This window comes from Oncorhynchus kisutch, linkage group LG13, assembly GCF_002021735.2.
Source record: "Oncorhynchus kisutch isolate 150728-3 linkage group LG13, Okis_V2, whole genome shotgun sequence".
Lineage (NCBI taxonomy): Eukaryota > Metazoa > Chordata > Actinopteri > Salmoniformes > Salmonidae > Oncorhynchus > Oncorhynchus kisutch.
The window spans coordinates 63444329-63458458 of record NC_034186.2 but is presented as its reverse complement, the minus strand read 5'-3'; positions in this window follow the sequence as shown (position 1 = coordinate 63458458).

The window sequence follows — 14130 nt, the reverse complement described above, 5'->3', positions numbered from 1 at the left end:
ATAAAATGTATGCGCGAATGACAAAGTTGCTTTAGATAAAAGCATCTGCTAAATGGCATATATTATATATTTGCCCTTAAATCTGATAACAATCCCTCCCATTGTGCTGGCACTGAAATAACCCGTTTTCCACTGTCTCCATCTTCTCCTGACAGTGATCACACCCAGTCAGATGTGTTATACTGTTGAGGTTTGTGTGTCCCAGAGCCTTGTGATCCCTTGTTCCTCCCTGCCCTCACATTTTCCTGGATCTTACACAGGAGTCTTCCCTTTCCCTCCCTATTCCACAACTCTTGTCATTTGTTTTTAATGCTATTCTATTCCCCCCCCCCCCCCCCCCCCCCCCCCCAAGTCAGGCAAGTCTCAAGTCCTAAACTTTTGAGTTTCAAGTCATAATGTGCTCTTCACCAAATGTAATACCATTTCATATTTTTAACAAGAGTAATAGTTAGTATATTACATTTACGCAAATCATGAATGCTTTTAAAAATATATATATTTATTACTTTCCAAATAAACCTTATTTCAATGGAAATGCATGGGTAGCCATGTATTACGATCGACTATCGAGGATCGCTATGGGGCGCAATCGGGCGATGTAAGCTTGTACACAATCGCCCAACCTTAACGCACACACACGCACACTCTCTCTCTCTCTCTGTGTGTGTGGTTACAGTAGGCTAACATATGTCAATGGTTTTCGGAATAGCAGTAACATCAGGCAGGATTTAGCTCAATCTTGGGTGCAATGATCAAGTTCCTGCACTGACTGACTGTGTGGAGGCTCATTGATTAAATGTTACGTTAAGTTATATATAGCTGTCAGCTATATTCGCCACGACTTATCGTTCTTTGTGCAGCTTCAAATGTCGAACAAAGTTGGAAGTTGTTGCGCCTCCGTCTGTAATTTTCTTCCCGCATGTTTTGCAAGTTGGAATCTGTTTTTTGTTGACTACAGCGTAGTCTTTATATCCGAACATAATAATTTTGGGTATCATCTTTCCAAGGGCTTCGTCTGAATTCACCCACCGATGTTCCTCTGCACTACCACACACAACTTTTTCTCAGCTGGCACAATTGATTGGCTGCTGTCCGATTCAAATTGTTATCGGTTAAATGAAGAGTTGATGCCCTGCACAGTTTTTTTAATAGCATAATGTTTCATATTTGAGCTTGTGGAGGGTATCAAGTCAGTTGTAGTCAAAAGGCTCAAGTCCAAGTTAAGTGACGAGTCATTGGTGTTAAAATCAAAGTCGAGTTGCAAGTCATCATATTTGTGAATCGAGTCTGACTCGAGTCCAAGTCATGTGACTCAAGTCCACACCTCTGGTTTTCTCAACTGAGAACTTGAAGCCCCACCTGTGGGACTACTGTTCAACTTCTCTGATCCTTCTTGAACTCTCCTGACTTTATGGGGAATATTTCTCCCTATCTTCCACAGTGCCCTGTCGTCCACAAACAAATACCTCCCAATATCTGTTCTCACTGAGAGAATACATAATCAATTATAATGGAGAACAACAAAAAACTATCTAAATCACACTTCCTTGAGAGGGTAGCATTATCTACCTCATAACTTTGACACTGAGCTCCCCATCTACCAAACACGTGGCACTGTGGCAAAGATCTGTATATAATGACGAGATGCTCATGTCACCGTCCTAACAATGGGAGTCGTTATCCCAAAGGCAGGAAGGCAGGCGAAACATGTATGTAAAAAATTTACCAATAGAAACGTGTTGGCCTTATTTTGGACAGATTTTGGCGAGAGTGAAACCTCTAGCTTCGCCTCTTCCTCTATGACTGTGGTTGCACCCATGTGCCGCCCCATTCAGTGTAGTATTGATCCAGTAGGTGGCGCCAAAGACCAATATTATTTTGAAGATCCTTCAGTAAAATAAACCTGCCTAAAATAACAATTTTGAAAAACACAACTAAACAGTTCAAATCTACTGATACCAATAATGTAAGGTATATCTATGTAAGATCTAACGTATTGAAGAATGAGATGGATTTTATTTGATTTAAGTTTTAGCTCCCGAGAGGCGCAGCGGTCTAAGGCACTGCATCTCAGTGCAAGAAGCGTCACTACAGTCCCTGGTTCGAATCCAGGCTGTATTACATCCGGCCGTAATTGGCCCAGCGCCGTCCGGGTTTGGCAGGGGTAAGCCGTCATTGTAAATAATAATTAGTTCATAACGGACTTGCCTTGTTAAATAAAGGTTCAATAAAAAATTATGCATTCATCATGTAAACAGCGCAGTTTAAGCATAATGTTTCTCAATCCACCATATACGCCTATGTCGCACTTCCGCATCTGCGATGAAAAGTGACAGAGCTAGCTAGAGAAGTGTTTGTCAGATCATGAGACATCCCGAAAATCGGTCTTCTCACAAAATCGTCTGTAGCGTCCGATTATTATTATTATTTTAATAATGTATGGCCCCTCTATGGAAAGATAAGACTCTCACGATGATATTCTCCGTTTTGTTCTATGACCCCCATAATCTTACTGCCAATATCTGCCAACTTTTGTCTGTTGTGTCCGAACTGTTTGGGCTACACACTAATATCACCCCTCTGTGGAAAGGTGAGTCTCACAAACGCGTACATGTGTGTTTTGCTTTAGGATACCCACAGGCCTCACAAGACTCGTCTGAAGGTCGCCAGTACCACTTTTAAAAAAGTATGTAAGTATATATGGACACTGTTTAGTGCCCAAAATAAGGAGATAAGTACATGCACAAATAACTACAAATAATAAATGTTCCTGATATTTGTTATAGCTCTCAGATATAGATCAGACAGTTAAGAACAAACTTTCTTTAGATTTGTTTTGGGGGGACTATCTATTGTTCCGTGTAGTGAATTTGTTATTCAATGCATTTTTATGGGCCAAATACAATTTTCCATCAAATATTTTTTAAATATATTTTGGGGGATTCTTCAAGGCGTCTTAAAATTCAAAATCAAATAGCTAAATGATCCTTGATACTAGCTGCCACCGATCCCTTTTCCCTTTTCTGTTGGTTTTGTCTTATTGGTTTCACCTGTTTCTTGTTTAGGTTTTTAGTTGGGCTATTTAAGCCGGTAAGGCCCGCCTGCTCTTTGTGAGGGCTTATTTTTCCCCTGTTGTTTCTGTGTGGTAGTGTGTTTCAGTTTTGTTTTTTTTCCGGACTGTTTAGGTCCTGGTTTTGGGCCGGTTGTTTATGTGCGCCCTGTATTCGCGTGTACTATTTTCTCTGTGCCGGAGATTAAAGCATTGTTCTGTACCTTCTGCCTCCTGCGCCTGACTCCGCACCCACTACGCCTAAGTGCATCACACATACAGTGCATTCGGAAAGTTCCTGGGGCCCAGTGTTCCTCCAAAGGCATCTGTTGTGACAACTGCAAAGGTGGGCAAACCTCTCTCCCTCTGTCTCCTTCACTGGACCCTCACTGATACACTCACACACTCAACCCCATCACTGAACACACTACTGAACACCTACATTTAAATCCGCTCAGGTCGTTAGTATCATATTTATTATAATCATATATGTTATAACTCTGATTCTAATTTAAATGTAATGAAATAATTGATGTTGTTCTTATCTAGTACTGTTCTGTATTTTGTCATGTATTTGTATGTTTTATGTGGACACTAGGAAGAGTAGCTGCCTCATGTGCAATAGCTAATAGTGATCCTAATAAACTAAACTGTTACATGATCTGTCACAAGAAACTGAACAAAGGTCCAAATCATAAACTCCTTTACTGATCTACTGTCTATTTTCTCTGTCTAACCAGCTGCGTACAGGTGGATGGATGTGTCGGCAGCCCCTGGGGGAGTGTGACCTCCCAGAGCACTGCACCGGTGCCTCTACCTACTGCCCCCCCCAACGTGTTCCTGCAGAACGGCGAGCCCTGCGAGGAAGGTGCCTCCTACTGCTACAGTGGTGTCTGCACCAGCCTCAACACACAGTGCCAGATGTTGTGGTGACCTAGTGAGTTACAATATTGGTCAAATGTTCTGGACCCGATAACCATTGTGGTTGATACCACTGTGGGGAGCTAGTGGCTAGTTATTTGGACTTGTTTCACTACTTTGACCAAGTACTGTAGAACCTCGAGATCCAAACCCCAGTGTTCTGGACTGACTGGTCAGCGGAACTGGAACGTTTTAAAAGCAACAGAGAATACTTCCCTGGACAAAGGATTCCTATATACTGCAAGCCCAAAACCCACCATGGTGAATATCACAGTCATTACATTCAGTGAGACATTTGACTTCACCTGTGGAAACAGAGGCGACATACTCTTAAAGAAAATACAAATATATTTCCCTTGGTTGACAAATTGACTAAGGGGTTGACTGATCTTGAACCCAGAACCAAATCGACTACTTGATTACACATGGTATAAGGGTTGACAGCAGTTGGTTGAGTTAACAGTTGTTGAACTAGACACAGCCCTAGGTGCCAGCCTCTGAACGCCATCTAAACAGCTTTCTCCGACTTTCCCAGAAGTACTATATGTGGGGTGAATACGAGCATATACAAGAGTAATTCCACTAAGGAGGACCTACGGGATAAATAACAACATCCTGAACTTTAGAGACAGATCACATACACAATGTGTGGAAGTATCGTTGAACAATGCAAGTGGCATGAATACAAATAGCACAGTTCCAATTTCTTTTTAGTTTAACCTAAAAGACAACTGATCAATATATAGCTGACCCATCCTCCAACAATAAACATGACAAAGACATCTCTTTTAAAGAAACTGTTCAGCTGAAAAAGATTCCCAGCCATGGAGACCGTTAGCAGCCCCAATGATCATCTCAAACACCTTAGAAGTGTGTAGTGAGAAAGAGACATAAAAAAAATGTATGAACCGATGACACATTTATAAGCTACAGGCAGTGCATCATGAACGTGACAGAACAGCTACTACTATAGGCATATATAGTACAAAACCACAGTCATTCATACCTTCCATCCATAGTATCCTAACTGTTCTATAAACATCTATGAATGAACTGAGTGCTCACCCCAGAGTCTTGGAGTTTCCTCTGGAATAACTCAACAGCTGTTCCTCTGACAGGATATTGGAGGGAGGGGCACGGCATTCCTTCAAGTTGTAGCAAATTGAATCAAGGCTTGCTGTGTTGGGAGGGGTGAAACAAAACATCTTACCATAGTCAATAGGTGACTACTTAGCTCAGTAAATAGGTTACTTAGATTTAAATTAACAGTCCATGCATGACAACATGTTGGTTGTTGTTGGCATGTTACTCCTTCATAGTCTTTACAGGATACTTCAAAGGGTGGGATTGTGAATGTTACTGATTCAGAAAGCAGTCATTTGTCTTTGTATTAGTTAGCTACTCATAAGGAAAACAAAAATCATCTTTAATTGAGTAATGTGCTGCTGTATTGATCTACTCTCAAGCAATATTTTATAATAATGATACAATTTCAGATCACCTACCTTTGCCTTCTGTTAAAATGAACGGGATAAGCAGTTTTTCTTCTTCCAGTAACACACCCAGCGAAGGGTAGTGGTTTGTAGAATGCACTGCCTACCCTGACTGCACATCACTGGAGAAACAAGGGGCAAATTTGTTTTGTGTGGCCTGGTTCCCCAGGTGAGCAGGGTTTGCTCATTTTCAACCATTCCATTGGTCCTAAAGACAAATCTCCATCCACCAGGGCACCGGGCCATGCAAAACAAACTCGCCCAATGCAAGACCACTAATCAATTCCTCCTACTGATCTGTTGGGGGTGAGGCTATTAAGTCCGGGGTGGAGGATATTGCCCTCATGTCATGAATTATATTTAGCCTACAGCGCCCCAGCTTTTAGTAGAGCGCCACTCAACAACATGCATTCTCAGTTTCACTTCAAATCAATAATGCAAAAGATGAATGGCTGATTTGAGTGCATGTGATGTCAGGTTGGCATTTCACCTCCAGAAAAGCATTAAACAGTTGGAACCAGATGGAAATAAGGTTACAGTGACCTGTGTAAACTTCTACCAATGTAGACACTATAACACATGAAGAGGAAATATTCCATTTACTGAATGAAAGAATGATACACCGTCAGAAATCAGGATATTAACTCTACAGTAATATGAAATAGCAAAGAGAATAACAGTCCTACTTGATATATTAGGAACCACTACAGAGCAATACATTCATCAGGACAGAACCATCACCAGGACACGACTGCTCACATTGATGACAAAACAATCAGACACATTCGCAGCGTGTCACACTTCCTAATGATAATCTTCATGCACAGTTTAGGTAAGCAATTGTGAAATAACAAATTCAAACAAGAGAAACACATGAGTACATAGGGTATACTACAATGCAATATGTGTTGTAAGAAGTAGGGTGAGGTGTATGGCATGGTTCTGCCTCAAGGAGAGTATGGTGGAGCCGGGGTGTCAGAATCTTCAACACTGCCCAGTAAGACCACATCACTGTCGCTCAGGGAGGCCTGGCTGGCTCCGGTGGGGTCAGTACCAGTCTCTACCACCACCTAGACCCAATGACAAGGTTCAGGAAGGAGGATGAAGTGAGGAACTAGCACAGACTGGCATCATCTCAAACTGGCCATTCAACATAACCCATATACCCTTGACGATTCTGGGGATTTGAAAGGACTGGATTGGTGTGTCTAAGCAATATGGTGTAAACTCCACCAAGCCTACCAGAGGACTAGGTGGAGCTATTCAGTTATTGCTGATACCTAGGAGTTTACAAGAGGGGGAGTCAAGAAGCAACAAATGTTATGGGAAAGTTAGGGATTGTAGCAATGTTCTGTTAAATAGGCCAAATGGTTCATGCCCCACAGCATTACATGTTTGAACTACTGCACTCTCTGCCTGTTCAACAGACTGTTAACCTGTTGATGTAAGCGTTGACTGCAGTGTTCTCAAGCTTACCATCCCCCGGCCACGGCTCAGGCTGTAGTACCCATGGAGGTGAATGACTTTCCCAGAGAAGACGCAGACAGTGAGAGCCACACAGAGCTCCATCACCGTCAGGACCAGCAGTAGGCCCTTTACCCCATTCAAGACTGTCTGATGCACACAGGGGTAAAGCAAGAGGAATATGTGTCAATGGTTGGGCTAATGATTTGCATTGTAACTTTAGCAGGATTTACACATTTTGTTCAGGTTTCTCATCCTGGTAAAACAATGTATGAAATGTAGATCTCTACAATATCACAGCCGATGATTGAATCCAATGGCAAATGGATGGAATAAGCACTAAAAACAAAGGACAGTAATATTCTGTTCTAACCCCAAGAGATTGTGGATGAAGCTGCAGGAACACCCTTGTCATCTCTGACACCTTAGTGGTAGGCAGTGGCACAGCGAGGGGCGCACTCTGGATTTGGGGAGTGACATTCAGAAGTGGCTCTGAAGCCTTGCCACTCTCCACCAAGGGGAACACTTGTGTCACTACCACAACTCCATTTGCAGTTGTGATAGAGGTGGACATGGTTGATGATCCTTATTTGGGTGGTTGACGACAACAAACACCTGAGAAGAAAACAAACTACACACTGAAAGCTTGATGCTTTAATACAGCTGCAGACGTTGTGTTAGTGTTTATTATGGCATTACAGATAGCCTAAGTCTTCTTTAGGTTGTCCTTGGTTTAGAAATACAATTTCAATTTCATTATCCTTTTAGATTTTTTCAAATGACCAAAAACAGCGGTAACTAGCACAGAAGTGGCCTTTTTTATGTCCCGCAAAGTAGATTTGATATCAGTAAGACTAACATCATTGAAAAGTTTTTTTTTTTTCATTTTTTTTCCACCTTTATTTAACCAGGTAGGCTAGTTGAGAACACCTTTATTTAACCAGGTAGGCTAGTTGAGAACACCTTTATTTAACCAGGTAGGCTAGTTGAGAACACCTTTATTTAACCAGGTAGGCTAGTTGAGAACAAGTTCTCATTTGCAACTGCGACCTGGCCAAGATAAAGCATAGCAGTGTGAGCATACAACAAAGAGTTACACATGGAGTAAACAATTAACAAGTCAATAACACAGTAGAAAACAAAGGGGGGGTCTATATACAATGTGTGCAAAAGGCATGAGGAGGTAGGCAAATAATTACAATTTTGCAGATTAACACTGGAGTGATAAATGATCAGATGGTCATCTACAGGTAGAGATATTGGTGTGCAGAAGAGCAGAAAAGTAAATAAATAAAAATAGTATGGGGATGAGGTAGGTGAAAAGGGTGGGCTATTTACCAATAGACTATGTACAGCTGCAGCGATCGGTTAGCTGCTCAGATAGCTGATGTTTGAAGTTGGTGAGGGAGATAAAAGTCTCCAACTTCAGCGATTTTTGCAATTCGTTCCAGTCACAGGCAGCAGAGTACTGGAACGAAAGGCGGCCAAATGAGGTGTTGGCTTTAGGGACGATCAGTGAGATACACCTGCTGGAGCGCGTGCTACGGATGGGTGTTGCCATCGTGACCAGTGAGCTGAGATAAGGCGGAGCTTTACCTAGCATGGACTTGTAGATGACCTGGAGCCAGTGGGTCTGGCGACGAATATGTAGCGAGGGCCAGCCGACTAGAGCATACAAGTCGCAGTGGTGGGTGGTATAAGGTGCTTTAGTGACAAAACGGATGGCACTGTGATAGACTGCATCCAGTTTGCTGAGTAGAGTGTTGGAAGCCATTTTGTAGATGACATCGCCGAAGTCGAGGATCGGTAGGATAGTCAGTTTTACTAGGGTAAGCTTGGCGGCGTGAGTGAAGGAGGCTTTGTTGCGGAATAGAAAGCCGACTCTTGATTTGATTTTCGATTGGAGATGTTTGATATGAGTCTGGAAGGAGAGTTTGCAGTCTAGCCAGACACCTAGGTACTTATAGACGTCCACATATTCTAGGTCGGAACCATCCAGGGTGGTGATGCTAGTCGGGCATGCGGGTGCAGGCAGCGACCGGTTGAAAAGCATGCATTTGGTTTTACTAGCGTTTAAGAGCAGTTGGAGGCCACGGAAGGAGTGTTGTTAAACAAATCAATACACTATTGACAACATTCAATGATTACAATATATGACAGCCTTTTTTCAAGCCACATTTGAGTTGCACTTGTAAACCAGTTTTTTTTTCATTGGAAATTGAAAGTAAAACTATGGATGCTTGCAAATGTTTACATTTATTAGGCCTACTGCTGTTAACACACATCGCCTAATCAACATTAATTTAGACAACATTTGTAACATATCAAATCGAAAAATGTACCACTTGTACACTTTTTCCAGGTGCGGGAACAACTAATGTACAAACACGGAAATACAAGGATATAATCGAGGATACTTCTTCAACGTTTACAGATCCCTGTTGCGTCTGCTATTTTCATTTATAACGCGTTCAAAACAATTGGAAACTCGGAAATATTCGACTTCAGTCCGTTCATGACAACTGGGACTTAGGGGGGAAACACTTTTGAACTGTCATCGGAATTCAAAATCGGAAGCTGGACCATCTTTCTAGAGCTGCAACTGTCCAACCAGAAGATTACTGACATGATTTGACTTAGTTTTTTCCGAGTTCACAGTTGTCTTGAAAGCACCAATATCACAGTTTATAAACTCAGAGACGCAACATCGCGAGACTTCTGGGAATGCTTGCGAAACAGACAAGGCTGCATTCCAAACACTTAACAAACACACCTTGACGTCTGACGAGTTTCCACTTGCAGGGCAAGGGGTGAGGGAGTACATAATTAATTTAAATGGACCGCCCTTGCCCGTAAATTCGTTACTCGTTCGTCCCGCAACGGTTGTATTTTCAGCCACCGGTAGTTTGTGGGCGCTGCAGTCAATTATGATTGCATGTCTACTTATATTAACTGTGTAATTATTATTATAAACTGGGTGGTACGAGCCCTGAATGCTGATTGGATGACAGCTGTGGTATATCAGACTGTATACCACGGGTATGACAAAACATTTATTTTTACTGCTCTAGTTATGTTGGTAACCCGTTTGTTTGTAATAGCAATAAGGCACCTCTGGGGTTTGTGGTATATGGCCAATATACCACAGCTAAGGACTGTGTCCAGGCACTCAGCAATGCGTCATACATAAGAACAGCCCTTAGCCGTGGTATATTGGCCATATCCCTCACCCCCTCATGACTTATTGCTTAAATATATATGCCTACTGTATGATAGCTAACAAATTAATTAGCGAACTAACGTTAGCCCGTCTAGCTACTTCTGAAGAAGGAAAATGTTTTATTCTATAATTTCCTAAAGCTAACCAAATGAAAAGATTACTTTTGCTAGATGTGTTTATGCATTAGTAGCACAATTTCTAACTTATTTACATTTGTTTTTACTTACACTTGTATGTTGACTCCATATTGACGTTTTAAGTTTTGGCTGACTTTTCTTAGCGGATGTACAATCATCGCAAATTGAATTATGGGGGCGTTTCATTGCCCGCTCCCCCCTCTCCACACCACTGCCACTCTCTGGTGTCATCTATGCATAGTCACTTTAATTAACTCTACCAACATGTACATACTACCTCAACTAACCGGTGCCCCTGCACATTGCCTCTGTACCGGCACCCCTCTGTATATATTGTTATTTTTTTACTGCTCCTCTTTCATTACTTGTTACTTTTATTTCTTATTCTTATCCATATTTTTTTTAACTGCACTGTCGGTTAGGGGCTCGTAAGTAAGCATTTCACTTTAAGGTCTGTTGTATTCGGCGCATGCGACTAATAAAATATGATTTGATTTAGGCCCCGAAGTGAACATAATTGTGCTCTCGCAAACTCTATTAAAAACGAGGGCTGAAGGGCTTACGTTGCAAACTTCCCTTGCTTGGCTAATCATTTGGACCGACGACAAATATGGCCGCGGAGATTCCCCAAAGGGCATAAGGCGACGGTAAGTGGATGACGGTGTGTCTTATGAGTTTGAAACGCAGCCCAGGCCAGGTAATTTACTAGAAAACCCACCTACCTCCTCAAAGTTCTGTTAATTGTGTAAGTCTAAAGTCTAAATCGTATCCTTGGGACATCCCAACTCTGTCACCATTTCTTTGTTGTTGATTTAACTAGGCAAGTCAGTTAAGAACAAATTCTTACATACAATGACAGCCTACACCGGCCAAACCCGGACGACGTTGGGCCAATTGTGCGCCGCCCTATTGGACTCCAAATCACAGCCGGTTGTGATACAGCTTGGAATCAAACCAGGGTGTCTGTAGTGACGCCTCTAGCACTGAGATGCAGTGCCTTAGACTGCTGCGCCACTCGGGAGCCCCAACGGTTAAGATAAGGGTTAGTTAATTAAAAGTGTGGTTTAGGGTAGGGACGTCCCAACTCCCAAGGATCCCGGATAAAAGTAAACAATTATTAACCTGTCAAAGGTGCATAAAGATGGAGGAATTCAGATATGTGTTACTGTAATTTAGTTATTCCAATACGTTTTCATTAATTGAATTCCCTTCATCTATTTTATGAGAATTTGTAAGATTCTTGTTTGCATAAAATAGACGGAGACCAGTCTTTTCAATAATAGGTAACAGAATTTATTGTCGGAGCGCGTTACCACGAGCAACAGTTTACATACAATAACATGACGTCATTTCATTGCTTCTAAAATTAATCTCCTCCTCTAGACCGGGACAAAGGGAACTTTAAAAGTTCATTCAAAGTTCATTCCAACTCACTAACACATACACAAGACACACAACACAACTGAATTAACTTTTGACTCCTCACCATTATCGATCACCACTTAGCTGACAGTTCTAATTAACAGAAAACCTAGGAATGCACTCACTGCCTTATCTAAAACACCCCAGAGCTCAGTTTTGTCGGTTCAACCATAGGTTATCTACCTTATCTGTTTACTTAATCCACAAACCATTCCTTTCTTCCTAGTTGGAATGGTGTTCATTAACTTTAATTACTCCTTGTCCGTGTCACACAATCCCTTCTGATGAACTCATATTGTTAATCAGATATAATAAAACAGAGTTTAAGTTTATTTAGTTACAGTTTCATTTAAAATAAGACTATTGTTCAGTCATTTAAGCATATTTTTCCTAACAATATGACATTGTTTTAGCACTACCAGAGAAGAAGAGGTGAAGCGAGATGGTCCACTCCATTCAACATCGCATTGTTAGGCAGAGACAAGACGATCTCATCATTATTTACAGTATCTCTGGAACTACCCATTGGCCGTGTTCGAGAAAATCAAAACTGCAAAGTATCATTGGTAAATTGTATAGGACTGATCTACAAATAATGAGTTGTTATTTATGATGCAATGAGATTTGTAGATCAGTCAGTCAGGTAGTCACCCGAAGTCATTTTTGATGCTCTCGAACACGGCCACAGAGTTGTTAACTACAGCACAATACATCATTCAATCTACAGTTGAAGTTGGAAGTTTACATACACCATAGCCAGATACATTTAAACTCCGTTTTTTCACAATTCCTGACTTTGAATCCAAGTAAAAATTCCCTGTCTTAGGTCAGTTAGGATCACCACTTTATTTTAAGAATGTGAAATGTCAGAATAAAAGTAGAGAGATTTATTTCAGCTTTTATTTATTTCATCACATTCCCAGTGGGTCAGAAGTTTACATACACTCAATTAGTATTTGGTAGCATTGCCTTGAAATTGTTGAACTTGGGTCAGGTAGCCTTCCACAAGCTTCCCACAATCATTTGGGTGAATGTTGGCCCATTCCTCCTGACAGAGCTGGTGTAACTGAGTCAGGTTTGTAGGCCTCCTTGCTCACACACACTTTTTCAGTTCTGCCCACACATTTTCTATAGGTTTGAGGTAAGGACCCTGTGATGGCCACTCCAATGCCTTGACTTTGTTGTCCTTAAGTATGCTTGGGGTCATTGTCCATTTGGGAGACCCATTTGCGACCAAGCTTTAACTTCCTGACTAATGTCTTGAGATGTTGCTTCAATATATCCACATAATTTTCCTCCCTCATGATGCCATCTATTTTGTGAAGTGCACCTGTCCCTCCTGCAGCAAAGCACCCCCACAACATGATGCTGCCACCCCCGTGCTTCAGGGTTGGGATGGTGTTCTTCGGCTTGCAAGCCTCCCCCTTTTTCCTCTAAAAATAACAATGTTCATTATGGTCAAACAGTTATATTTTTGTTTCATCAGACCAAAGGACATTTCTCTAAAAAGTATGATATTTTTCCCCATGTGCAGTTGCAAACCATAGTCTGGCTTTTTTATGGCAGTTTTGGAGCAGTGGCTTCTTCCTTGCTGAGCGGCCTTTCAGGTTATGTCAATATAGGACTCGTTTTACTGTGAATATAGATACTTTTGTACCCATCACCCGTGATGGCATTTAGCCTATCAGATGCTTCTAAAGCCATGATGTAATTTTCTGGAATTGTCCAAGCTGGTTAGAGGCACAGTCAACTGAGTGTATGTAAACTTCTGACCCACTGGAATTGTGAATTATAAGTGAAATCTGTAAACAATTGTTGGAAAAATGACTGTGTCATGCACAATGTAGATGTCCTAACCGACTTGCCAAAACTATAGTTTGTTAACAAGAAATTTGTGGAGTGGTTGAAAAACGTGTTTTAATGACTTCAACCTAAGTGTATGTAAACTTCCGACTTCAACTGTACTTTTTCAAATTACCGCCTATGAGCTAGAATTGGAATCTTTAACTGTGCTAATGCAGATTTATATTAAAGCAGTGATGGAGACCACTGCATAATACGGTGATCTTAGCAAAAAATGCCTCATTTGCTAAGTACTTGGGGGCAGCCATCTTTATGCATGTCCACTATTATTTGGTGACAGCCAAGGGATAACCAAATGCATGCTTTTCAACCGTTCGCTGCCTGCACCCGCACGCCTGACCAGCATCACCACCCTGGATGGTTCCGACCTTGAATATGTGGACATCTATAAGTACCTAGGTGTCTGGCTAGACTGTAAACTCTCCTTCCAGACTCATATCAAACATCTCCAATCGAAAATCAAATCAAGAGTCAGCTTTCTATTCCGCAACAAAGCCTCCTTCACTCACGCCGCCAAACTTACCCTAGTAAAACTGACTATCCTACCGATCCTCGACTTCG